The following is a 26,808-nucleotide window of genomic DNA, read 5'->3' as shown; positions in this document are numbered from 1 at the left end:
AACCAAATACAGGCATCACTGAAAGCAGCCAAAGATAACGATACGTCTTTGGGATGGTTATGAGTAATTTTTTCTCTAATAGTTAAAGTTTTGTTAGCAAAGAAAGTCATGAAGTCATTACTAGTTAAAGTTAATGGAATACTCAGCTCAATAGAGCTCTGACTCTTTGTCAGCCTGGCTACAGTGCTGAAAAGAAACCTGGGGTTGTTCTTATTTTCTTCAATTAGTGATGAGTAGAAAGATGTCCTAGCTTTACGGAGGGCTTTTTTTATAGAGCAACAGACTCTTTTTCCAGGCTAAGTGAAGATCTTCTAAATTAGTGAGACGCCATTTCCTCTCCAACTTACGGGTTATCTGCTTTAAGCTTCGAGTTTGTGAGTTATACCACGGAGTCAGGCACTTCTGATTTAAAGCTCTCTTTTTTAGAGGAGCTACAGCATCCAAAGTTATCTTCAATGAGGATGTAAAACTATTGACGAGATACTCTATCTCACTTACAGAGTTTAGGTAGCTACTCTGCACTGTGTTGGTATATGGCATTAGAGAACATAAAGAAGGAATCATATCCTTAAACCTAGACTTTAAAAAATAAAATTGCTTACTCTACATTAATATACGTGCTTCTCATAGGATTGTCTGGCCTGAGGGAACTGATTCTGCAACAAATAATGGACTAACAGCAACCAACCAATTGTAACTTTCAAATTTTTTAAAATTCAAATCATAAAAATAATTGTGAGCCATTGTAGCTCTCAAAAGACACTTTTTATAAATCATATGGGGGTTGGTAAGGTTAGACCTTACTTGTGTGACGCCCCTTGAGGCAACCTTGTTCATCATATAAATGGAAAAAAAATTGAAATTGACAGATAATTTATTTTAACCATCTGGGACCATGGAAGTGCCAACGCATCCAAATCATTTTTTCATTATGTTTCATTATGTTTCTATTAATATCTCAACTTAATATCTAACTTCATGAAGTTACAAATTGTTAGGTCTCGAACCAAGTGTGTTGCGAGATGATATTATTCACAGGCAATCAAAGAAGCGCAAGAAGCTCACTTGGTACTGCATCGTGTGCCCCTCTCTGTGCCTGAATGACTGCTCTTTTTTTGTCTCTGAGCTTCTTAAAATTTACCAGTGAACACTCACAAAATTGCTAAGGATCTACACTCAAAAATATAAATGCAACACTTTTGGTTTTGCTCCCATTTTGTATGAGATGAACTCAAAGATCTAAAACTTTTTCCACATACACAATATCACCATTTCCTTCAAATATTGTTCACAAACCAGTCTAAATCTGTGATAGTGAGCACTTCTCCTTTGCTGAGATAATCCATCCCATCTCACAGGTGTGCCATATCAAGATGCTGATTAGATACCATGATTAGTGCACAGGTGTGCCTTAGACTGCCCACAATAAAAGGCCACTCTGAAAGGTGCAGTTTTATCACACAGCACAATGCCACAGATGTCGCAAGATTTGAGGGAGCGTGCAATTGGCATGCTGACAGCAGGAATGTCAACTAGAGCTGTTGCTCGTGTATTGAATGTTCATTTCTCTACCATAAGCCATCTCCAAAGGCGTTTCAGAGAATTTGGCAGTACATCCAACCAGCCTCGCAACCGCAGACCACGTGTAACCACACCAGCCCAGGACCTCCACATCCAGCATGTTCACCTCCAAGATCGTCTGAGACCAGCCACTCGGACAGCTGCTGAAACAATCGGTTTGCATAACCAAAGAATTTCTGCACAAACTGTCAGAAACCGTCTCAGGAAAGCTCATCTGCATACTCGTCGTCCTCATCGGGGTCTCGACCTGACTCCAGTTCGTCGTCGTAACCGACTTGAGTGGGCAAATGCTCACATTCGCTGGCGTTTGTCACGTTGGAGAGGTGTTCTCTTCACGGATGAATCCCGGTTCACACTGTTCAGGGCAGATGGCAGACAGCGTGTGTGGCGTCGTGTGGGTACACAATTCTTGGAAGCTGAAAATGTCCCAGTTCTTGCATGGCCGGCATATTCACCGGACATGTCACCCATTGAGCATGTTTGGGATGCTCTGGACCGGCGTATACGACAGCGTGTACCAGTTCCTGCCAATATCCAGCAACTTCGCACAGCCATTGAAGAGGAGTGGACCAACATTCCACAGGCCACAATTGACAACCTGATCAACTCTATGCGAAGGAGATGTGTTGCACTGCATGAGGCAAATGGTGGTCACACCAGATACTGACTGGTATTCCCCCCACAATAAAACAAAACTGCACCTTTCAGAGTGGCCTTTTATTGTGGGCAGTCTAAGGCACACCTGTGCACTAATCATGGTGTCTAATCAGCATCTTGATATGGCACACCTGTGAGGTGGGATGGATTATCTCAGCAAAGGAGAAGTGCTCACTATCACAGGTTTAGACTGGTTTGTGAACAATATTTGAGGGAAATGGTGATATTGTGTATGTGGAAAAAGTTTTAGATCTTTGATTTCATCGCATACAAAATGGGAGCAAAACCAAAACTGTTGCATTTATATTTTTGTTGAGTGTACCTACCAACTCCTCTTATTGAGATTTGTTTGTCATCGTCAATTAGGCTGTTGTGCTTCTAGTATCAGACTAACCTTGATGTTTCACATGACTGGTGATACCTTCTTCTTCTTCTTCTTCTTTGTCTTTCGGCTGTTCCCGTTAGGGGTCGCCACAGCAGATCGATCGTTTCCATCTCACCCTGTCCTCTGTATCTTCCTCTGTCACACCACCCACCTGCATGTCCTCTCTCAGCACATCCATGAACCTCCTCTTTGGTCTCCCTCTTCTCCTCCTGCCTGGTGGCTCCATCCTCATCATCCTTCTCCCTATATACCCTGGGTCCCTCCTCTGCACATGTCCAAACCATCTCAATCTCGCCTCTCTGACTTTGTCTCCAAACCGTCCCACCTGAGCTGTCCCTCTGATATGTTCATTCCTAATCTTGTCCATTCTTGTCACTCCCAAAGAGAACCTCAACATCTTCAGCTCTGCCACCTCCAGCTCTGCCTCCTGTCTTTTTGTTAGTGCCACTGTCTCTAAACCATACAACATAGCTGGTCTCACTACTGTTTTGTAAACTTTCCCCTTCACTCTTGCTGATATTCTTCGGTCACAAATCACTCCTGCCACCTTTCTCCACCCACTCCACCCTGCCTGCACTCTCTTCTTCACCTCTCTACCACACTCTCCATTACTTTGAACAGTTGACCCCAAATATTTAAACTCATCTACTTTCACCACTTCTACTCCTTGTAACTGCACTATTCCACTGGGCTCCCTCTCATTCACACACATGTACTCAGTCTTGCTTCTACTGACTTTCATTCCCCTTCTCTCCAAAGCATATCTCCACTTCTCCAGACTAGACTCAACTTGCTCTCTACTCTCACTACAGATCACAATGTCATCTGCAAACATCATAGTCCATGGGGACTCCTGTCTGATGTCATCTGTCAACCTGTCCATCACCACTGCAAACAAGAAAGGACTCAGAGCTGATCCTTGGTGTAATCCCACCTCCACCTTGAAGCAGTCTGTCATTCCGACTGCACATCTCACCGCTGTCACACTATTCTTGTACATGTCCTGCACTACCCTAACATACTTCTCTGCCACTCCAGACTTCCTCATACAATGCCACAACTCTTCTCTTGGCACCCTATCATAAGCTTTTTCTAAGTCCACAAACACACAATGTAACTCTTTCTGTCCTTCTCTGTACAGTATTCTCAGAGCAAACATTGCATCTGTAGTGCTCTTTCTCGGCATGAAACCATATTGCTGCTCACAGATCTTCACCTGTTTTCTAAGCCTAGCTTCTACTACTCTTTCCCATAACTTCATGCTGTGGCTGATCAGCTTTATGCCTCTGTAGTTACTGCAGCTCTGCACATCACCCTTGTTCTTGAAAATAGGAACCAGCACACTTCGTCTCCACTCCTCAGGCATCCTCTCACTTTCCAAGATTTTATTAAACAATCTGGTTAGAAACTCTACTGCCATCTCTCCTAGACATTTCCATGCCTCCATTGGAATGTCATCTGGACCAACTGCCTTTCCACTCTTCATCCTCTTCATAGCAGCCCTCACTTTGTCCTTGCTAATCTCCTTTACTTCCTGATTTACTCTCACCACATCATCCAGCCTTTTCTCTCGCTCATTTTCTTTATTCATCAACTCTTCAAAATATTCCCTCTGGCCAATCGGTACAAGTCCTTTTCTCCTTCCTTACTATTCAACTTCTTGTACAGCTCGCAATATGCCTTTTCCTTTGCTTTTGCCACTTCTCTTCTCGCCTTACGCCGCATCTCCTTGTACTCCTGTCTACTTTCTTCATCTCTCCGACTATCCCAAAACGTTTTCGCCAACCTCTTTCTCCTTATGCTTTCCTGGACATCTTCATTCCACCACCAAGTCTCCTTGTCTTCCTTCCACTGTCCAGATGTCATACCAGTACTGCCCTAGTTGTCTCCCTCACCACATCTGCAGTACTTTTCCAGTTGTCCAAAATTGCTTCCCCTCCAACTAGTGCTTCTCTCACCTGCTCGCTAAATTTCACACAACAGTCTTCCTCCTTCAGCTTCCACCATCTGATCCTTTGTTGAGCTCTCACTCTCTTCTTCTTCTTTACCTCTAAAGTCATCCTACAAACAACCATCCTATGCTGTCTAGTGACACTCTCTCCTGCTACCACCTTACAGTCTGTGACTTCTTTTAGCTTGCATCTCCTATAAAGAATGTAGTCCACCTGTGTGCACCTTCCTCCACCCTTATATGTTACCCTGTGCTCCTCCCTTTTCTTAAAGTAGGTATTCACCACAGCCATTTCCATCCTTTTTGCAAAATCAACTACCATCTGTCCTTCCCCATTCCTATCCTTGATACCATATCTACCCATTACTTCCTCATCACCTCTGTTCCCTTCACCAACATGCCCATTGAAGTCTGCTCCTATCACCACTCTTTCATGCTTGGGCACACTCTCCACCACCTCACACTCCAGAAATCTTCTTTCTCCTTCATCTCACAACCTACCTGTGGGGCATATGCACTGATGATATTCATCATCACCCCTTCAATTTCCAACTTCACACTCATCACCCTGTCAGACACTCGCTTAACCTCCAACACACTTTTAACATACTCTTCCTTTAAAATGACCCCAACACCATTTCTCTTCCTGTCCTCACCATGGTACAACAACTTGTACCCACCGCCAATGCTCCTGCTCTTACTTCCCTTCCACTTGGTCTCTTGCACACACAATATGTCTACCTTTCTCCTCTCCATCATATCAGCCAGCTCTCTCCCTTTACCAGTCATACTACCAACATTCAAAGTCCCCACTCTCATTTCCACCCTTCTAGTTTTCTTCTTCTCCCGCTGTTCGTGGCAATGTTTTCCTCCTCTTCTTCGTCGTCTTCGCCCAGCAGTAGCCCAATTTCCACCGGCACCCTGTTGGGCAATAGCACCGGTGGTGGATGTTGTTAACCCGGGCCGCGACCGATCCGGTATGGGAATTCGATTCTGAGTCTGCATAGTTGGGTTGGCTTGTTTTACACCGGATGCCCTTCCTGACGCAACCCTCCTCATTTATCCGGGCTTGGGACCGGCACTCAGAATGTACTGGCTGCACACCCCATGTGGCTGAGTTGTGACTGGTGATACCTATAGATGGCTTAATATTCATCTTGGCAAATTATTCTAATTATTATTAGAATAACTAACTACTATTAACTAACTACATACTAACTAACATACTACATACTACTACTACATACTAACTATAACTAACTACAAACTAACTACTATTCTAATTATTATTCTATTCTACCAAAGCATGTTTATGTTAAAGAAGCTTCTCATTAATCCAGGTTTGAGATATCTAGAAATTCACTTAAAAACAACTGCACTTCTTGTTTCTTTACATTCCCATCTATCAAATATGGGGAAAAATGTCCAAGCATAGAACTGAACTTAACTGCATTCCAGAATGACCTTTTAGTAGCTTCTGAACAAACTAACAAAGGGTTTGTGTCCACCTGGTTAATGCTATGTGTTACAAATAATAGTTATCACAGATTTTACTGACATGAATAAACGTACCTTATGACTTGGCATCTGTACCGTTACTTAGCCAGGTGGCGGGAATGAGAAAAGCCAAGGTCTTACTGTAATTTCCTTTAAATGGCTCCTCCAACCAACATAAGAGCTAGAAAACAAAGCCAAAGCACAAATTCAGCAACAAATTAAATGCAAAAATAACGATCACTGTGGCCTTACAACTGTAAGCTAGCTACAGTTTATGACAAACTGTAGCTAGCTTACCAAGTTATGCTACTGCAGCAACAGCAACCATACAAACAAAAATATATTATTTTACACCTACATTAAAATCACTTAATGACACTTTGAAAAGAAAACCCACTAGCAGAAAGAATTCAACATCTCTGTAAAACTTTTAACCATTAAGGTGGTTGAGTTAACATGACCTTTACCTTCAGTATTTTGGAAACAAGTTCTTCTTTTTGTTGCGTATTTACAATTGGCAAGCCAGTTTAAATTTGTATTACTGCCTCCTACTGGCCTGGAGTGCAGAATGGTGCAAAACTCATGTCAGTCTTGCATCAAGAAGCAAATTATTGCTAACCTTAAAATCCTTTACAGGCAGCATGAAATCATTTGTTGGCATTTTGAAGGAAACTGAATTTTAGAAGTATTTGCCATTGCCACGACCAAAATCTCCTATCATCTGTCACTGATGTCGAGCAGTGAATTATACACCTGAGTTTTGGTTTGATCTCTGTGTTGTTGTTCTTCTCCACATTGTTCTGTGTCTGGTCATATTCTCCGTGTTATGTCTCTCGAATTATTCTGTGTTATCAGGCTAATTCTCCCTAGTTGTAACTATTCTGTTGCTTTTGCTTTGATGTTTCTTCCATGTTAATTTTGTATAGCTTAACTTCTTGTTTCTTGTCTTACGGGTCTTTGCACATCATTGTTTAATGGGGAGCAGCACGGTGGCTTAGTGGTTAGCACTGTTGCCTCACAGTGAGAAAGTCATGGGTTCAATTCCCGCCTGGGGCCCTTCTGTGTGGAGTTTGCGTGTTCTCCCCATGTTTGCATGGGTTTCCTCCGGGTGCTCCAGTTTCCTCCCACATCCGAAGACATGCGGGTTAGGTGGATTGGAATCTTTTAAAAAAAAATTGTCCATAGGTGTGCAAGTGGGTGTGAATGTGTTTGTTTGACTTTCGGAGACATCGTTTAACCAGCGTTCAGCTTCGATCGGTCAGCCGCTCCACAAGGCATCATAACAACGGATTGGTTAGCAGCTCCGTGAGGCGTCATAACATCCGATCAGTCAGCCGCTCCGTGAGGTGTCATAACAACCTGGAGTGACTACTTACCTGGCGGGTGGGCACCCACAGTCGAAGTTTGCTATTCGCTCGGCTGCTATCTCTCTCTGGCCGGTGTTGGGGTTCAGCACTCCCCTCACCAGGATCACACTGACGAACAGTCTCTGAAAGAAGCTCTGCAGCAGAAGCTAGTCAATCTTCTGTTTTTTGCTCAGACTCGCAGACTGAGTGTTTCGCTTTTTACTTTTCGCTTTTTTGGAGAACACACAATGCTTCACAAACACGGTAACTGGCCCTGTTTGTAATGATGCCAAACACGTGAGTGAGAGGCTCACTTACCGGAAGTCTCGGCAGCACAACTTGAAAATTGTCCATTGCTTACTCACCTTTAACTGTCGTTAGAGTGTTCCCTCATCATCAGATTGCATGCATTGATCCTGTTCTCTCGCGTTATTGTTCCAGTTGGTTTCCTCCAGTGTTTTTGCCTTTCTGTTACTGACCTTTTGCCTGTTTTTGGATAACCCTCTCCTGTCTCCCTTTGAAAGACTTGTCACTGCACCTGTTGGACTGATCACCTGTGTGTCTGACCTGCTGCCTGTTTGTCTGCTGCTCAAGAGTGCCAGCAATTTTATAAATGAGCTTCTGTGCTCAATAAGCCTGTTTTTACTTTCCTTCTGTTGTGGTTCTCTGCACTGGGGTCCACTCTTCTGAACTGTTGCCATGTTTGTTTTGGGGTTTTCATTGCCCTCTAGTGGGTGTTTTGCTCTATGGATGTGGGCAGTGACAGTTACATGGTTTAAAACACAAGGATCGATTTATGTGTTTATAAATGCATTCTGCACAGCTGTGCTTTGCATTTAGCCGTGTTAAGCTGTCAACAAATTATACCAAACTGTTAAGCGACAAACACACTCCTCTGCACAATTCAGACAACATGGATATGCAAAATATTTTGACAGTTTCAGTGTAATACTAAGCATCATCATCTCTATTGCAGTTTTCTCGTAAAGGTGGCATCTTTTTAATTCTCTAAATGCATTTATATACTGTATATACGTATATAAAAAAATACTATGTGACAGATAAATGACTACAAAAACAGATAGAATTAATGCATTAAACATTGTAAACCAATTTCTTATTTTTGTACTTTGTAGCACAATTATGTTAACATCAAAACAATAAAATGATTCAGCTTTTAATATCCTCACAAAAATCCCAACTTCAAAATACACAACATTCCGTTTGGGTGCAGATTGATGGTGTAACCACATCTGTTACTGCACCATCTGGACAACAATACTGTATTTTTCTGGCATCCTGCTAAGGGTTCTATAAAAATATGACAATATGATAATAAGATAAGTACAGGGATTTACCTAATTATTAACCACACTCCCTGATTTATATTCCAACCGATCTGTTTGCTTCTATGCACCAAAAATAGAAGACAGTAAAACACCAAAAATTGTTGCTGACTTTTTAGCACTCTTCATGTTTTCTTAATTTCCCATTCGTTTTTCCAAACAGGATCAAACAAACGCTAAGAGTTTGTGAATGCCAAATATGATGTGCAGCGGAAACTCAGCGTAGTGGGATTCAAGGAAGCTGCTGAGTGTTTGATTTCCGAGTGGGATCCTGTAGAAAGGTCCCTGATGGCTGGCAGAAGGAGATTGATTGTGACGTACTGGGGTACTGTGTGCTGTCTAATAGAAATACTGTTTAATGTGGAAGAAGTCAAGGTTAAAAGGCTCGTGCCACCGTGGGAGCACCTGACAAGAAGCCTCTGCGGTGCCTCACAGACAACAGAGCGGCGCTCACCGTCTTTAAACATCGTTGAGCTGTCATTTACGGCGCACTGCCCCACAGGCTCAAACCATGAATGCAAAATAGAAGGAAATTCACCACATCTCTGCCTTTGCGGAATAATTCTGCTTAAATATTTATATTTGCAAATCTTTGCTGTCACCTGCACATGATGATCCAACAACTAACCAACAACGTTTTGTTTTTAGAAAACCTGGTTGAAATATCACACTATAATTTGACAAATGTTTGCCTGTTTGTTCCCCTTCCAGGTCTTTGGCCCCATTTCCACCATGGATGGTTTTGGCAAAAGTCAAGGTCATTGGAGTGAAACGTAAAAATTCTTATTTGCATGCCAATGCATCGAGGGGTTCTGGAATTGCCCAGATGGGATCAACTTTACCCGTGGTTAATCATTTGAGTAACTGAGGTCAATGGTCAAAATTTAAGTTTGTCACTCTGATTTACACTAAATTTGGCAGACATTTAGAGGTGGATTTCAGAATTCCTCAGGCAAGGTCAAATGTGCTAAAAGTGTATATGATCTTTGGAGTGATTTTTTTTTCTAATATCTTGACGTGGTGTACTTGGTACTGCAGATTAATAAATATATGCTAAAATACCCTCGGCTATATGAGAATATAAACAGGAAACAGAATGTGACCTTTTGACCTCTTAAAATAGGTCAAGGTTAGCCATCTTTGAACTTGTCCAAGATCTGTGACCCAAGAATTTTCCCTGTGAATTTGAAGACCCAGTAGGACAGGACTTATGCTGAGCACAGACAGACGGACGATCAGACAGACAGACAGACAGACGGACGGATGGACGGACGCAAGGCCTTCGCAATACCCGATGGCCACATTTTGGCCAAATGAATGAATGAGCATGAAAACTGGTATGAAGGTATCGGGTCTGAAGCAATAAAACTCTGATCCATATTTGTATGTGCGCTGACAAATAGACACGGTTTTATCTCATCTCCACTGTCAATAAAACCCAACCACAAAAAAACACAAGGAATACCCCGGAGAGGTCGAGATCAGTCCTGTACCTTAAGACCCACTGAGCAAATGGACATTACCAGAAAAAAAGTACTCTAACACAACAACAGCAGGTAGTTGTTCCACAGTCAGGCTGGAAAGAAAATACCGCCGGCAGGCCTCAACACACATCAAGCATACCTAAACAAGCATCATCCGCCGCTGCGACCCGACGCATTGAGCGAGCCAAGTGGATGATGCCTTCTCGACTGTACGCTCTCTCCATTTGCCTGGCTGAACATCTTACAGTGAACGGCGCTGCTCATTGACCTGAAAGAGTTCATAAATCACCCTGATACCTTCCAGACGTGGAACTCCGTGATGTTAAAAAAGTCACGAAATGGACCCTTCTCTAGTTTTCTTTATAGAAACACACTTTCAAACATGGATTGCTACTGTATTGTGATGGGAAGACAGTTACAGCAGAGAACAATAATAAGATTTCGTGCTCAGTGATAGTATTCTATTAAACTGAGCTACTCGGTGATGAGATGGATGGATGGTTGTGGGGTGGGGGGTGGGGATATGACATTTTTCCTGAGAAAGGTAATTTACTGTCGCTGAAAGATGGCATGTTTCACTGTAAACATTATTCTGAGGTGAAGTTGATTTAAAAGCTCAAATGTGTTTCCTTTTTGTTTGTTTTTTATCATTCTCAGCACAGCTCCACCAGATGGCCTAGAGGCTAAGGTAAGCTGCTAACTGTTTAACTGTCCATTTAAAAAAGTTTCTTTACATTAACTGAAGTGATCATACGCACCATTTACCGCCGTATGGATCCTCTTCCCTCTGCCAGACGCTCCCAATGACATTTTGCGCCTGTTCAACTGCGAGATAAAGCGATTTACCGTGAGCGTTTTTAGCGGACGTTGTTAACTTATGTAGATTTTTTCATTTTTAATTTCTGCATTTTCCTCCAAATTGCAGCATTGGAGTATGTTGCACTTGGGCTCATTTTGTTGGCACAATTTCAAATGACATGAATATATTGTAATGCTTTTGAGAATAGCAGCTATAAAATGCCCTCGGAGGGGGCGGGGCCAACTTGTGGGCCACACTGGTTTCAAGGGCTCAATTGTCTTTAAGATTAATTAACCTAATCATTATTATTTGTATATAAAGTGATAATTTTCGATTGGCTCACACCAGTCAATCCTACACATCCAGTACATCCAGCATGCACGGCAGAAGGTCACGCAGCCTGCAAACAGGCCAAGTCTGAACTAAGCTTGTGTTAATGACCCGCAGCACAATTAACACTCTGCAGCTCAGCAGGTCACTGCGGGGATTCGGAGGTGTTTATTGGCTGTTGGCTTTGCTTCTTTAGCGGACCCTGTTGTGTCCAGCTGATCATCTTCCAGACAGGAGCTGGAGGCTGGAGGTGCTCCAGTCTGACACATGCAGATTACAGTGGAGCCCAGCAGACATAGAAGGAGCCTGACACACACACAGCAGCACAGAGGCACCGACAACACACCAGCGAGGGGAAACGGCAGCACAAAGTCATGCTGAAGTGCTGTTTTCATCTTCATACAAGGCACATGGAATATTGGTATATATGTATCGTTTATGGTTAATTAAGGTTGTGGTGTCATGTTCAAAATCTTACATTCCACCACTTAAAGAAATACAAACACATCTGACCAACATTAATAAACAAAAATAATGTATTTTACAATTATTTTAGGTTTATTGGAGAGCCATTTTAACTGGGTGTAATGTCACACTCTGCTTCTCTTCAAAGAAACAAAGAGCAAGTAAAAATTCAGTTTTTATTTATTTATTTATTTATTTTAGGGGTGTAACAATTCACCAATATGATTGGGAAATCATTACAGTAAATTATACTAGCGCATTGCCTGTGGGGATCCATGGGCTCTAGATTGGGTAGTGTTTATAAAATAGGTAGCTGACATTATTCAAGGGTGGTAATAAATTATGTGAAGTATCTGTAATGACTTGGAATGGTCTATTGTTCACTGTTATTACATTATATCCATAATTTCTCAAAAAATATTAGTCCTATCAACATTCTGTTTTGGTGGCATTCATCCTCGATCCAAAAGACATAAGCGTGGCAAACAGCAAATGACAGCTCTCCCCAGTTTCTCCGTGTTCAAAGGTACATACAAGTACACAGAGGCCACTTGTAAATAATTTAGTTAGTAAGATGTCCCTTTGTAAAATATCTCTACGTCATTAATAAATAACAGAACAGGAATGATGTGTCAGGAAAGAAGGAGTGCCGTTGTAAATCCTGTGTACATATACATGTGTGTATATTTTTATGTTCTGGTTAGGTTTAGTTTCTGGGTCAATCTGGAGTTGTCTGAGTATGTAGGAAATTTTTACGTAAAGTAAGTGTGTATGTTAACTTTGTAAAAAGGGGCATTTTACTGGTGCTTTGCCATAGAGTTATAATGTAACTGTGTTTTTCCCACTTACAAAATGGCAAGACAGTATGTCCACATTGTGAGCGTCAACATGGCAGGACAACATGCTTCAGCACAGCAGCAAAAACCTTTCGAAGATCCTTGTTTTTTATTCTAAGGTAAGCACTTTTGTCTTATTGTAATTTATCATGGAAAATCAACATATGTACACTCAATGGTAAAATGGACTGCATTTATATAGTGCTTTTCCATCTGCATCAGACGCTCAAAGCGCTTTACAAATAATGCCTCATATTCACCCCGATGTGAGGGTGCTGCCATACAAGGTACTCACTACACACTGGGAGCAACTAGGTGATTAAGGACCTTGCCCAAAGGCCCTTAGTAATTCTGGTCAGGCTGGGATTTAAACCGAGGATACTCTGGTCGAAAGCCCAACGCTTAACCACTAGACCAACACTGTTATGTGTCGACGTGGGTTGAGGAGCGGACCTGCGTCTGACGGAACCCAGCGCTAAAACAACCAGAAAGCGGTTCCAATAACAAAACAATTTATTTTCCCCCTTTGGTGCATAACAAAGTGTACAAACAAAAACTGCGTCGGTCTGGCGGAGTGAAGGACGGCACGCTCTCCAGCGCCCAAAAGGATCGAAGCCCGGCGCTTCTGGACCCACGTTCACCGCCAAACACCCCCCAGGTGGACACGACAAACCGACTCTGCGAAGGATAGAAAAGGTGAGGTAAGTCAGCAGCTACAACTAATATCCTTCAAAAGGCACACACTATCAGCAACACATTCAGGTCCGAATTCAAGCTTTATGTAAATGAGCAGCTTCTCACAACAGGTGGAGGATCATCAGTCCGCATGCCACGGCAGTGAGAAGCGAGCTGCACAACTCTCATCAAAGTTCAAATATACTGCGTAACAAAATACCAAGTTACTGTTAACAATTATTCAGATAATCAATCACCTCTGATGTGTGCTGACAGCATGTGTCCCTCATCCTTCCTCCTTCACAGGCACGATGTGTCAAACCCAGGCGCGGTCCTCAGCGTCTCACAAACAAACATCACAAGGTCGAGTTCCCGGCAATTCTGCTTGAATCACACATGACTTAAATGCAGAACGCCATCTCATTATCTGCTTCAGCTGAAAGTCTTTAAGGTTGCACGTGAGCACCATCCACAGGTGCTGCACATCATGTTGATGAGGGTGAAGGACTCTTCTGCCAGCACCTTCTCCACAGACAATAAATCAGTTTGCATACCACCTGGAGAGCAAAGAAAAGAAAAGAACACCAAAATGTCCAGCCACACCCCCCCCAACACACAACAGTACCCCCCCTTTAACGGGAAGCCTCCCGGCGACCGAACAGACCAGGTCCGAGAACAGCACCTCCCTCCGGGGTCCTCGTCAGGAAGCAGACAGCGTAACGCTCCCAAGGTCCACCACAGACAACAGGACAGGGCACCGCAGCTGGAAGGCCGGCTGGCATCAACAAAAACCCCAAAACAGTCCCTAGTACAATCCAACATACAAGAAAAAACATAAAACCCACCAAAACACCTCCCCAGGGGACCGTCCCATCCAACCCCGGGAAGAAAAGAAAAACTCCCAAATGCAAAAACCCAACACAGCCCCACAAACACAATACAAACATAAATGCACAAAGAAAAATAACAAACAACCCCCCCAGAACGACCTGCAGAGCCCAACACCCCCCAGAAGGCCTTTACCGCCAGTTCCAGGAGAAATAGCCAAAGCCGGAATCCCACAGAGGTCCCCAGGTACACATGGAGCAAATGGCGCCCCCCAGAGGACCGTACCATCAAACCCCAGGAGGCACCCTCCCCACAACCCAGGAACCCCAGACCCGGCCACACTTGGCTAGGCGGCCCCACAAGCCAATTCCCCCCCAGAGGACCGTCCCATCAACCCTGGAGGTGGAACCTGGAAGGAAACAAAAAACATCAAACTCCAACCTCCGGAGGACTACCTTAAACAACCCTGGGGGCAAATAAAACAACCGATAAACCCTGTTACCTTCCCCGGCACCCCGAAAGACCCCAGGTCCCTCCCAGAGCCCCTCGGCGGCTCAATTTTTGCGAACGGCACAAAACATCAAGCCGGGGAAGGGAACAGGAAAAACTAACCCGGCCCCAACACCAAGGCGCAGCGGAAAACCGGAAATACGTCCGGTGTCTCAACCCGACCATACCCCAGCCTATCGGGAGGGATGGAACTACCGAAATGGCGAACGGCAACAGATCGGCCCACCCCTCCGACTGAGGTATGTTCCCGCTGCACCACACCCCGGCAACACCAATGACGAACGGTACAAAGGCCCACCGAGGCTGGAGTGAAACCGGGCCCTAACTAAACCAGAAAAAACACCCCTAACAACCCCCCCCTAGGTGCAGAGGTCTTCTGAGAACGCTCAGCATGACCAACCTGCACCACCCCACAACCCACAAGACAAACGGTCTTGGGGCGAGTGAGGTTGGGGTTAGGGAAGTAGGGAAATAATAAAAACAACAAAACAAAACGACCCCAAACCCAAACAAAAAATACCTAAAGACATAAAAAAACCAACGATCAAGTGAGTCCAGACGGGCTTCGAACCGCCTGTCGTTCACTCCACCAGACATGCCTCTGACTCCCCAAACAAGTTAAAACCCCTTTCAGAGAAAAAAAAAAACATTAGCCCATACCATTTTTTTTTTTTTTTTTTTTGTGTGTATTATTTCGCCTGTCCCAGAACACCTGGAGAGACGTCACCACTATTTTTCTTGACGCTTCTATGACAGGGCAATATAGCGGCTTCAGCTCGTCCGAGCTGCATGGGCTCATCTGCAAGAGGAGCCAGAGGTCCCGTCGGAGGAGTCTCAGTGGGGCGAAGAAGAGGCAGCCCAGATCTGTGTCGGGGAAAACCCCGAGACAAAAAACCCGTTCTGATGGCCGCCCTCTCTCGCGTCCACGCTCCTTCATCCGATCATCTAGACGAATCACCAACGATATTAGCTCATCTAAATCATTTGGCTCGTCACGGACTACTAGCTCGTCTTTTAATGGATCATTTAAACCAACCACAAACACTCCGCTTAATGCTGCGGCATTCCAACTGGACTGAGCAGGAAAAATTTGGAAATCCACAGAATAATCCGCCGCACTCCGCCTCCCCTGCCTGAGATTCAGCAACCCCTGGGCAACGGTATGAGCAAAAACCAGAGAACATTGCATCAAAAGTGGAGCACAAGCTTCAACGTTTCCCGCATAAGGCTCCGGACGACAAATAATCAATTCGGAAGCCGAATCTCTGGGTGACGGAGTTATCTGCACCGGTATTGATGGTGCCGCAGCTGGAGCAGCAGGAAGCGGAACGGCTTGCGCTGCAAGCTCCGTAACGCGGACATCTGTTTGTTTAATTTGGTTTGTGAGATGCTGTAATTGCTCCCATATTTTCTCCAAGTGTTCTTGAACTCTTTCGGCGAATGGAACCGCCTCTGCCGCTGGGTCCATTATGGAATGGCCGGGAACTACTGTTATGTGCCGACGCGGGTTGAGGAGCGGACCTGCGTCTGACGGAACCCAGCGCTAAAACAACCAGAAAGCGGTTCCAATAACAAAACAATTTATTTTCCCCCTTTGGTGCATAACAAAGTGTACAAACAAAAACTGCGTCGGTCTGGCGGAGTGAAGGATGGCACTCTCTCCAGCGCCCAAAAGGATCGAAGCCCGGCGCTTCTGGACCCATGTTCACCGCCAAACACCCCCCAGGTGGACACGACAAACCGACTCTGCGAAAGATAGAAAAGGTGAGGTAAGTCAGCAGCTACAACTAATATCCTTCAAAAGGCACACACTATCAGCAACACATTCAGGTCCGAATTCAAGCTTTATGTAAATGAGCAGCTTCTCACAACAGGTGGAGGATCATCAGTCCGCATGCCACGGCAGTGAGAAGCGAGCTGCACAACTCTCATCAAAGTTCAAATATACTGCGTAACAAAATACCAAGTTACTGTTAACAATTATTCAGATAATCAATCACCTCTGATGTGTGCTGACAGCATGTGTCCCTCACCCTTCCTCCTTCACAGGCACGATGTGTCAAACCCAGGCGCGGTCCTCAGCGTCTCACAAACGAACATCACAAGGTCGAGTTCCCGGCAATTCTGCTTGAATCACACATGACTTAAATGCAGAACGCCATCTCATTATCTGCTTCAGCTGAAAGTCTTTAAGGTTGCACGTGAGCACCATCCACAGGTGCTGCACATCATGTTGATGAGGGTGAAGGACTCTTCTGCCAGCACCTTCTCCACAGACAATAAATCAGTTTGCATACCACCTGGAGAGCAAAGAAAAGAAAAGAACACCAAAATGTCCAGCCACACCCCCCCAACACACAACAATCACCTCCCCTCAATAATGAATTGCATTGAACTGGACTGAATCGAAATGCTCCATAATAACGAGCATCAGACGCTCAAAGCGCTTTACAAATAATGCCTCACATTCACCCCGATGTGAGATTGCTGCCATACAAGGTACTCACTACACACCGGGAGCAACTAGGTGATTAAGGACCTTGCCCAAAGGCCCTTAGTAATTCTGGTCAGGCTGGGATTTGAACCGAGGATACTCTGGTTTCAAGCCCAATGCTTAACCACTAGACCATCACCTCCCCTCAATAATGAATTGCATTGAACTGGACTGAATCGAAACGCTCCATAATAAAAAGTATTAATCCTGCATCATGGTAACAGTAAATGGACTGCATTTACATAGCACTTTTCCATCTGAGTCAGGAGCTAAAAATTCTTTACAATGATGCACCACATTCACACGTACATGTCAGGGTGCTGCCATGCAAGGCGCTCACTACACACTGGGAGAAACGGGGATTAAAGACCTTGCCCAAGTGTCCTGAGTGATTTTTACTCAAGGCCAAAATATGGCCATTGGGTATTGCGAAGGGCTTGCATCCGTCCATATGTGTTTAGCATGAGTCCAGTCCTATTACTGCCCTAGGATCTTCAAATTCACAGGGAGCATTCTTGGGACACAGACCTTGGACAAGTTCAAAGATGGCTAACCTTGACCTATTTCAAGGGGTCAAAAGGTCATATTCTGTTTCCTATAGGGCCCCGCCGTCTCGTTTGAACCCTGCATGATATTGCAAGATTTGAGCACTTATGGGGACCTCCGCTCCCGTTGCGCAATATATACACAGCATAACTTCACACGGATAAATGGTGTACTGTTTTGTTTTTGGCTGCAATCACCGAAGGAGACGTGAAAAGTGCAGTTTTTTGGTTCCCAGTGGAGAAGGAAAGACAAGGCAAATGGGAGACATCGTGTCGGTAAGTGTTAGCCTACACAGCTAACCATTCTCTCGCCTGCACAATCGCCTCGACATGTTTGAGCTCCGGGTCATGAACAAACCGCATCTCATGTCCACTTTCCCAACGTATCGTCACTTTTTCTTTGCATTTACACTTTGCGTGTAAATTGCACAAAAACCCATTGAAAATGCAGTGGGTTTTTTTCCCCCCGGAAGTAGAGAAATTACATCACATTTGTCATATTTTATCCCTTTAGCGCCCGCCCTCAAACAAGAATGCGGTGCCCAATTTCTATACTCGTACAGCTGAGTGTATTTTAGCATTGCGTTATATTCCAACCTGTTGTGGGTTTGAATTGAGGATCTTATGGTTTCAAGCATCCACCACTTAACCACTGGATCTTATGCTTTGTATCATAACTTATCTAGACACGTATCACATTAGTGTACAAGAGACGCACACCCCTACTTTTGTCCCTTAATAACTCCTGGTGTTTTATTTATTTGCAGAACCACAGAGGAGGGACCGATTGTAATTTTCAGATCGTGCATCTGTCCCTTAAGATTTCCTCCAGGTTTGCATCATTCATCATGAGAAGCAGGTTAGTAAACAGATCGTTCATAACAGCCTCCAGATAGCTGAGATCAGTTTTCCTCCCGTGTGTTGTGTGCAGGCACAGAATGTGCCAGACCTCGTGAAACAGGTGCACCTTGTCAAAGCCAGATTTTCGACGCACTGTCTCCTAGCAACTACACCATAAGAGGAGAGCTCTACCAGTTTGCCGGCTACTATTCACCACATTGTCCTCTATCTGTTCGACTGTTTGGCAGAAACTAGGCCAACGGTTCTGGTGCACTACACCGAGTTGGTACTGCTGAAAGGAACAGAGAGAGCAAATGTGCATTTTTATGATAAGTAAGCGTGCACGTGGTGTTCTTCCTGGTGATCACCCGCACGCTGAGTAGAGTTTGTCCACGTCAGTTATCCTGCAGGATGCTTGTGGCTGATGTCTCCGCTATGCAGCGAGCACACTCACTGGTGTACGATTATCAGATTTGCAGTCAGTTGCACTGTTCTGATTCCAAACTGTCTTCACTACAAATACAGAGCATTTATTTATACCAAACACAAAACATCCACACGTGGAAATGTTACTGTTTCAAGCGAACCAACAATTACGAGCTGACAGCACTGAAAAACAAGCTGTCAATCTGACTTCTGCAGATTTTTTTTTAATTCCTGCAGTTTCATCAATTGACACAATTTGTACTTTTTTTATTAAATGAAAACAATTTGTAAGACAAAACATCTGTTTGCTTCAACATGTTATTTCAGTGTATGGTGGTCGGGAGAGGCCAACTAAACGCAACACGAGCAAAAGCAGAAAAACATAAACAACAGATACTTGCATTAAAAAAATCTTGAAAATTTAGAGAATGCAAACAAATATAATCTGCAGTACATGCAACAATTTAAATTGCTAATGTGTTTGCTGCTAATTTACACAATGCACCCACAAACCCAGGCACTTCACAAATAGCAACAACACAATGGGACAACACAAAACAGGTTATTGCCCCGAAGACTTTTAGTGACTATAAAGTTATATAAAAAAGGCCGGGGTGGTAGCCAAGCACTTGTTTCCAGTACGGAAGGTTCTTACTTCAAACCCACCCATGCCTCTTTTCCATGTAATATGGAGTTACGTCAGGAGGGGTGTCCAGCGTAAAACCTGTGCCACATCAACATGCAGATTCACCTCAGGTCTGCTGCGGTGGCCTCGAGTGAAAACAAGGGAGCAGCTGAAGGGACTGACTCAAGATAATGGATTTTTCAATGACTTGTTCTATTCTTAGATGTTTTCAGGTTCAATTCAGTTTATTCATATGGCACCAAATTACAATATAAGTCACCCCAGGATGCTACACCCAAGTAAAGTTTAAACCTTACCCACCCCCTGAACAAGTACACTGGCAGTGGTCAGGAAAAACTCCCTTAACTGATTTGATTATAAATTCTAAAAAATGAACTGCTGTCTCAGAGAAAAATTGATGTAAAAATTTGCATAGATTTTTTTTTAAAGTTATTTCAACTTTCAACTGAGACAACACTTCTCTAGTTAAGTTGAAATAACAAAATATGTAAATTGTTACATCACTTTTTCTCATTGAGACAGCAGTTCATTTTTTAGAATGTAGGAAAAAACATCAAGCAGACCAGACTCAGTGTGGTGACCATCTGCTTTGGCCATACTACCAGAAACAAAAATAAATAAATAAAGCAAATCACAACAAAGAATTGTCAAACATGCAAAGAGAGAAATGTTGCAGCAAGCAACCATAAATATATAGTGTCCGGTGTTCACAATAATCGATGCCTCAAAAGACAACCAAGAGGTGAAGAGCAGTCGCAGTGATATGGACTCACCTTTTCACTTGGGACAAAAGCAAGTGAAAAAGTACATGAATTTGGAGTTCATACTTCTGCTTACAAAAGGTATGAGCTCCAAGTCCACAATCAAGTTGTGGTGACTTGGAAAAGTCTGGCATCGCCAAACGTAATGCAAGTCACAGTGTGTATAGGCTATTATTTTAAAATGTTTCTTAACATTTACTGAGGTGAACATGAACGTCCACAGAGGTCTTCTCTATGCTACCAGAGGCTTTAATGACATTTTTACCTCTTTAGTGGCTACAAGAAGCAGAATAACTGAAGGCTTTTAGCTTGCCCAATAGAGTTAAATTTTGCAGCTTTTCAGTCTTTGACAGTGTCAGCATTGTAATTCCGCATTCCATCTACCTTGGAAGTGATAAATCACAAATGCGACTGACATCACATCCAAGGTCAACGTGTTCCAGTTTCTACAGAACAATGCAAGTTGTAAAATAAGCTGAATACCTCCATGATTTTGGAGTATAGAGTGCAGCAAAAATATGTGCTCCACTAATGAGACCTCATGGAAGAGGACAGATGGGGCAGATGTGATATTAATGTTTTAATTTAGTGTTTGATTGTAGCGCAGCAAATCCAGTCATTTGTACTTAGCAATATCTCCAGAGTTAGTTATCTCCAGCATGAGTTGACAAATAACACATAACACAGTATTTCATACATAAAAATATTATAGCAACATCAATCAATCAATCAATCAATTTTTTTTTTATATAGCGCCAAATCACAACAAACAGTTGCCCCAAGGTGCTTTATATTGTAAGGCAAGGCCATACAATAATTATGTAAAACCCCAACGGTCAAAACGACCCCCTGTGAGCAAGCACTTGGCTACAGTGGGAAGGAAAAACTCCCTTTTAACAGGAAGAAACCTCCAGCAGAACCAGGCTCAGGGAGGGGCAGTCTTCTGCTGGGACTGGTTGGGGCTGAGGGAGAGAACCAGGAAAAAGACATGCTGTGGAGGGGAGCAGAGATCGATCACTAATGATTAAATGCAGAGTGGTGCATACAGAGCAAAAAGAGAAAGAAACAGTGCATCATGGGAACCCCCCAGCAGTCTACGTCTATAGCAGCAGACACTTCTTCGCGCACAATTTATTAAATCTGTCACAAAAACAGACAAAAAAAACCAAAAACCTGGTACCCAGCTGCATGCTTTTTCAGTACTTTACTTGTTCTGAAATACTTTTTTTTCTTCTATGATACAATAAAATTGTACAGTCCAGACACAATAGACAGAAAAATCAACAGCAGTTAAAGTACATGCTAAATGAGCTACACAACAATCACCGGTGTTAAATTAATGCTACAAAGTGTCTATACAGTAGTGTTCAGAATAATAGTAGTGCTATGTGACTAAAAAGATTAATCCAGGTTTTGAGTATATTTCTTATTGTTACATGGGAAACAAGGTACCAGTAGATTCAGTAGATTCTCACAAATCCAACAAGACCAAGCATTCATGATATGCACACTCTTAAGGCTATGAAATTGGGCTATTAGTAAAAAAAAAGTAGAAAAAGGGGGTGTTCACAAGAATAGTAGTTTGGCATTCAGTCAGTGAGTTTGTCAATTGTGTGGAACAAACAGGTGTGAATCAGGTGTCCCCTATTTAAGGATGAAGCCAGCACCTGTTGAACATGCTTTTCTCTTTGAAAGCCTGAGGAAAATGGGACGTTCAAGACATTGCTCAGAAGAACAGCATAGTTTGATTAAAAAGTTGATTGGAGAGGGGGAAAGTATACGCAGGTGCAAAGAATTATAGGCTGTTAATCTACAATGATCACCAATGCTTTAAAATGGACAAAAAAACAGAGATGTGTGGAAGAAAACGGAAAACAACCATCAAAATGGATAGAAGACTGGCATCCAGAATGGCAAAGGCTCACCCACTGATCAGCTGCAGGATGATCAAAGACAGTCTGGAGTTACCTGTAAGTGCTGTGACAGTTAGAAGATGCCTGTGTGAAGCTAATTTATTTGCAAGAATCCCCCACAAAGTTCCTCTGTTAAATAAAAGACATGTGCAGAAGAGGTTACAATTTGCCAAAGAACACATCAACTGGCCTAAAGAGAAATGGAGGAATATTTTGTGGACTGATGAGAGTAAAATTGTTCTTTTTGGGTCCGAGGGCCGCAGACGGTTTGTGAGACGACCCCCAAACTCTGAATTCAAGCCACAGTTCACAGTTAAGACAGTGAAGCATGATGGTGCAAGCATCATGATATGGGCATGTTTCTTCTACTATGGTGTTGGGCCTATATATCGCATACCAGGTATCATGGATCAGTTTGGATATGTCAAAATACTTGAAAAGGTCATGTTGCCTTATGCTGAAGAGGACATGCCCTTGAAATGGGTGTTTCATCAAGGCAATGACCCCAAGCACAGTAGTAAACAAGCAAATATATGTTCCAAACCAACAAAATTAATGCCTCGCAGATGTGAAGAAATCATGAAAAACTGTGGTTATACAACTAAATACTAGTTTAGTGATTCACAGGATTGCTAAAAAAAGCAGTTTGAACATAATAGTTTTGAATTTGTAGCATCAACAGCAGATGCTACTATTATTGTGAACTTTTTTTTTACTAATAGCCCAATTTCATAGCCTTAAGAGTGTGCATATCATGAATGCTTGGTCTTGTTGGATTTGTGAGAATCTACTGAATCTACTGGTACCTTGATTCCCATGTAACAATAAGAAATATACTCAAAACCTGGATCAATCTTTTTAGTCACATAGCACTACTATTATTCTGAACACTACTGTATATCTAAATATTTAAAAAGAACTACTGTATGTGTCCACTCTTATCAGTGTCAGATTTAATGTTGTGAAAATGTAGGTACACGGACCCACAACAGGGGGCGTAAATGAACGGACAATGGAATAAGCCAAAATACAACAATTTAATGTTGTGAATGTGCACAACAGAACAACAGACAACACAATTAAGAATAGCAGTCAATAATTCACGGTGACGTGTAGGCAGGCTCGAGGATAGAAGACGCCTGTCCAGAGAAGAGCCGGATTCCACACGTCTTCCACTGCCAACAGATCTGGAGCACTCCGGAGCCACCAAGCACTGAGTCCCCAGGTGGCCACTGCCTCCGGCTGTCAGATCTGGTACTGCTGGCAGAAAAAACAGACAGGTGATGGTGGTGCTGGTGCTTATGATGAATGACAGCAGCCACTCCCGGTTGCTCCGGCGCCCTCTCGTGCCTGAAGCCCACACTTCAGGCAGGGTGCCCTCTGGTGGTGGGCCAGCAGTACCTCCTCTTCAGCGTCCCACACAACAGGACCCCCCCCTCAACCAAGCAGTGAAGGCGGATAAGATTTGCTGCAGCTCACCTACCACGCCTCCTGCTGACGCCTGTGCACCCTGCGTTTCCATTGGTGGTTCACTCGATGGTTGACGCCCCTCGGGATCCATGACGCTAGCCGAGAAATCCTGTTGTGAAAGTGTAGGTACACGGACCCACAACAGGGGGCGTAAATGAACGGACAATGGAATAAGCCAAAATACAACAATTTAATGTTGTGAATGTGCACAACAGAACAACAGACAACACAATTTAGAATAGCAGTCAATAATTCACGGTGACGTGTGGGCAGGCTCGAGGATAGAAGACGCCTGTCCAGAGAAGAGCCGGATTCCACACGTCTTCCACTGCCAACGGATCTGGAGCACTTGGGAGCCACCAAGCGCTGAGTCCCCAGGTGGCCACTGCCTCCGGCTGTCAGATCTGGTACTGCTGGCAGAAAAAACAGACAGGTGATGGTGGGTGCGTGCACACCCAGCAAACAGTCAGAAATGGGTGGGAAACACCTCCACCTCTTAATCACAGTTTTACAGAGTAATGTGCAGATCCTGTCGGTAGGTTCGTCACCTCCAACTGAGGAGCGGAGTACGGCAACGCCCCACACACGACTATTCCGTACAAACAGGTACGTCTGCAACAGTACTATTACACACAGAAGCAAAAGACGTTACTACTGATGTGTTGGCTCAGGCTGAGTAGTTTACCTGTTAGGTAGAACGATTTCTTGGCAGCGAGGTGAAGATGCTGCCTGGCCTTTATGGTGATGTGGTTGGTGATGATGAGTGACAGCTGGTGTTGATGATGAATGACAGCTGCCACTCCCGATTGCTCCGGCGCCCTCTCGTGCCTGAAGCCCGCACTTCAGGCAGGGCGCCCTCTGGTGGTGGGCCAGCAGTACCTCCTCTTCAGCGGCCCACACAACATGTAATACATACAACATAATGACTGAAACTACAGATTTTGTTTATTTCTGTTTAAGTCAAGAGATCAAGGATCTAGTGTCCAGTTTCATGTTTATTTACTTTAAGACTCAAAATATTGTTGACATAGAAAACCTGTAAAGCCTGCTTTTAGTACACAGAAAATTCACAAGAAGTATTGATAAGGGAATTGATAATGAATTGAATCGATAAGCGGAATTGATAATGGCATCGATAGATAAAATCTTATCAATACCCATCCCTAGACCTAAATGACATGGTGAGATGCTGAAGAGCTTTGCTCATTCATGTCCATGACATATACATATTACTTCAAGTAATGAATCTCATAACGAAGCCCGGGAGTCAGTGCTTTGACAGTTTAATCTCATCATATCAAACACATTTTTGTGTTTTTTTTTTTTTCCTTTGAACAGCTTTTATTTTTACTACAAACAATAACATTAGGTCACAGCTAACTGTCCCTGACTCTACTGTCTGCCCTAGTACTAAAAAGTGCTGGTTCCTGACACAGTTGGACAAGGCCAATGCACAGTTCAAACATTTTACAGATGCCAGGCTGCAAGTCCGTTTTCTGTTGCAGTGCCAGCTGTTTTTCCATGTGTGACCGGTTGACTTAATTTTGTGGCAGGGATGGCGGTGGGATTCAAACACCTGATTGCTCGCACTCTACCAGGTCAGCCAAAGGGGAATTCTCTGCTAGCCAAGCTAGCAGGAACATCTTTTCAATCTGGACTTCACCTTGCTACACATGCTTGGAATTTAATGGTAGTTGTGGAAACCAAAGGCAAAACCAGAAAAATTGGAAGGACCCACTCGTTTCCTTCCTCTAGTCTAGGGTACTGAAATTAGGGACCGATTCATGTTGTGTAAATCAGTATTTGATAGTACTGATGGGATTCGGGCATCTAACCCTAAAAAAAAACTATAAGCCATGGCATATCTTGTGCTACTGCTACACACATACATACACTACACACACACACACACATTATATATCAATCAACTTCAATCAATCAACTTTTTTCTTATATAGCGCCAAATCACAACAAACAGTTGCCCCAAGGCGCTCCATATTGTAAGGCAAGGCCATACAATAGTTATGAAAAACCCCAACGGTCAAAACGACCCCCTATGAGCAAGCACTTGGCAACAGTGGGAAGGAAAAACTCCCTTTTAACAGGAAGAAACCTCCAGCAGAACCAGGCTCAGGGAGGGGCAGTCTTCTGCTGAGACTGGTTGGGGCTGAGGGAGAGAACCAGGAAAAAGACATGCCGTGAAGGGGGGCAGAGATATATATATATATATATATATATATATATATATATATATATATATATATATATATATATATATATATATACACGTGTGTGTGTATGTGTGTGTGTGTATGCATGCATACTAGCTGATATGTTATTTGATTCAGAGACTGGAATGAAAACTTCATCTTCAGACTTCAGACTTCAGACAACTTTATTGATCCCAAAAAAGGGCAATTACGTTTACACTCCAATTACCTCAGACAAGGTACAGCAATTAATCCACAATTATTACTTGTTTACCTTAATAATGGCACACATCAAAATTAAAGACAACACATATACATTTGACATTGTTTATGTGCACTAAACTTGAAGCAGTCCGTCATCCGAATTGAGGCAAAGTGGGTGAAGGCCGCTGCACTGTAGTCGCGCTGCCGCTAGCTTGGGGGGAATTTCATCAACAAATTGGAGTCCACCTGGGGTAAATTCAGTTGACTGGATGATTTGGAAAAACACATACCTGTCTACATATAAGGTCCCACAGTTGACAGTGAATTGTCTGTAGACCTCTGAGACAGGATTGTCTCGAGGCACCAATCTGGGGAAGGGTACAGAAACATTTCTGCTGCTTTGAAGGTCCCAGTGAGCACAGTGGCCTCAATCATCTGTAAATGGAAGAAGTTCAGATCCACCAGGAATCTTCCTCGAGCTGGCTGCCCATCTAAACTGAGGGATTGCGGGAGAAGGGCCTTTGTCTGGGAGGTGACCAAGAACCCCAGGGAGAACCTTCCAGAAGGACAACCATCTCTACAGTAATCCACCAATCAGGCCTGTATGGT

This window comes from Thalassophryne amazonica, chromosome 1, assembly GCF_902500255.1.
Source record: "Thalassophryne amazonica chromosome 1, fThaAma1.1, whole genome shotgun sequence".
Classification (NCBI taxonomy): domain Eukaryota; kingdom Metazoa; phylum Chordata; class Actinopteri; order Batrachoidiformes; family Batrachoididae; genus Thalassophryne; species Thalassophryne amazonica.
This window is presented reverse-complemented; position numbering follows the sequence as displayed.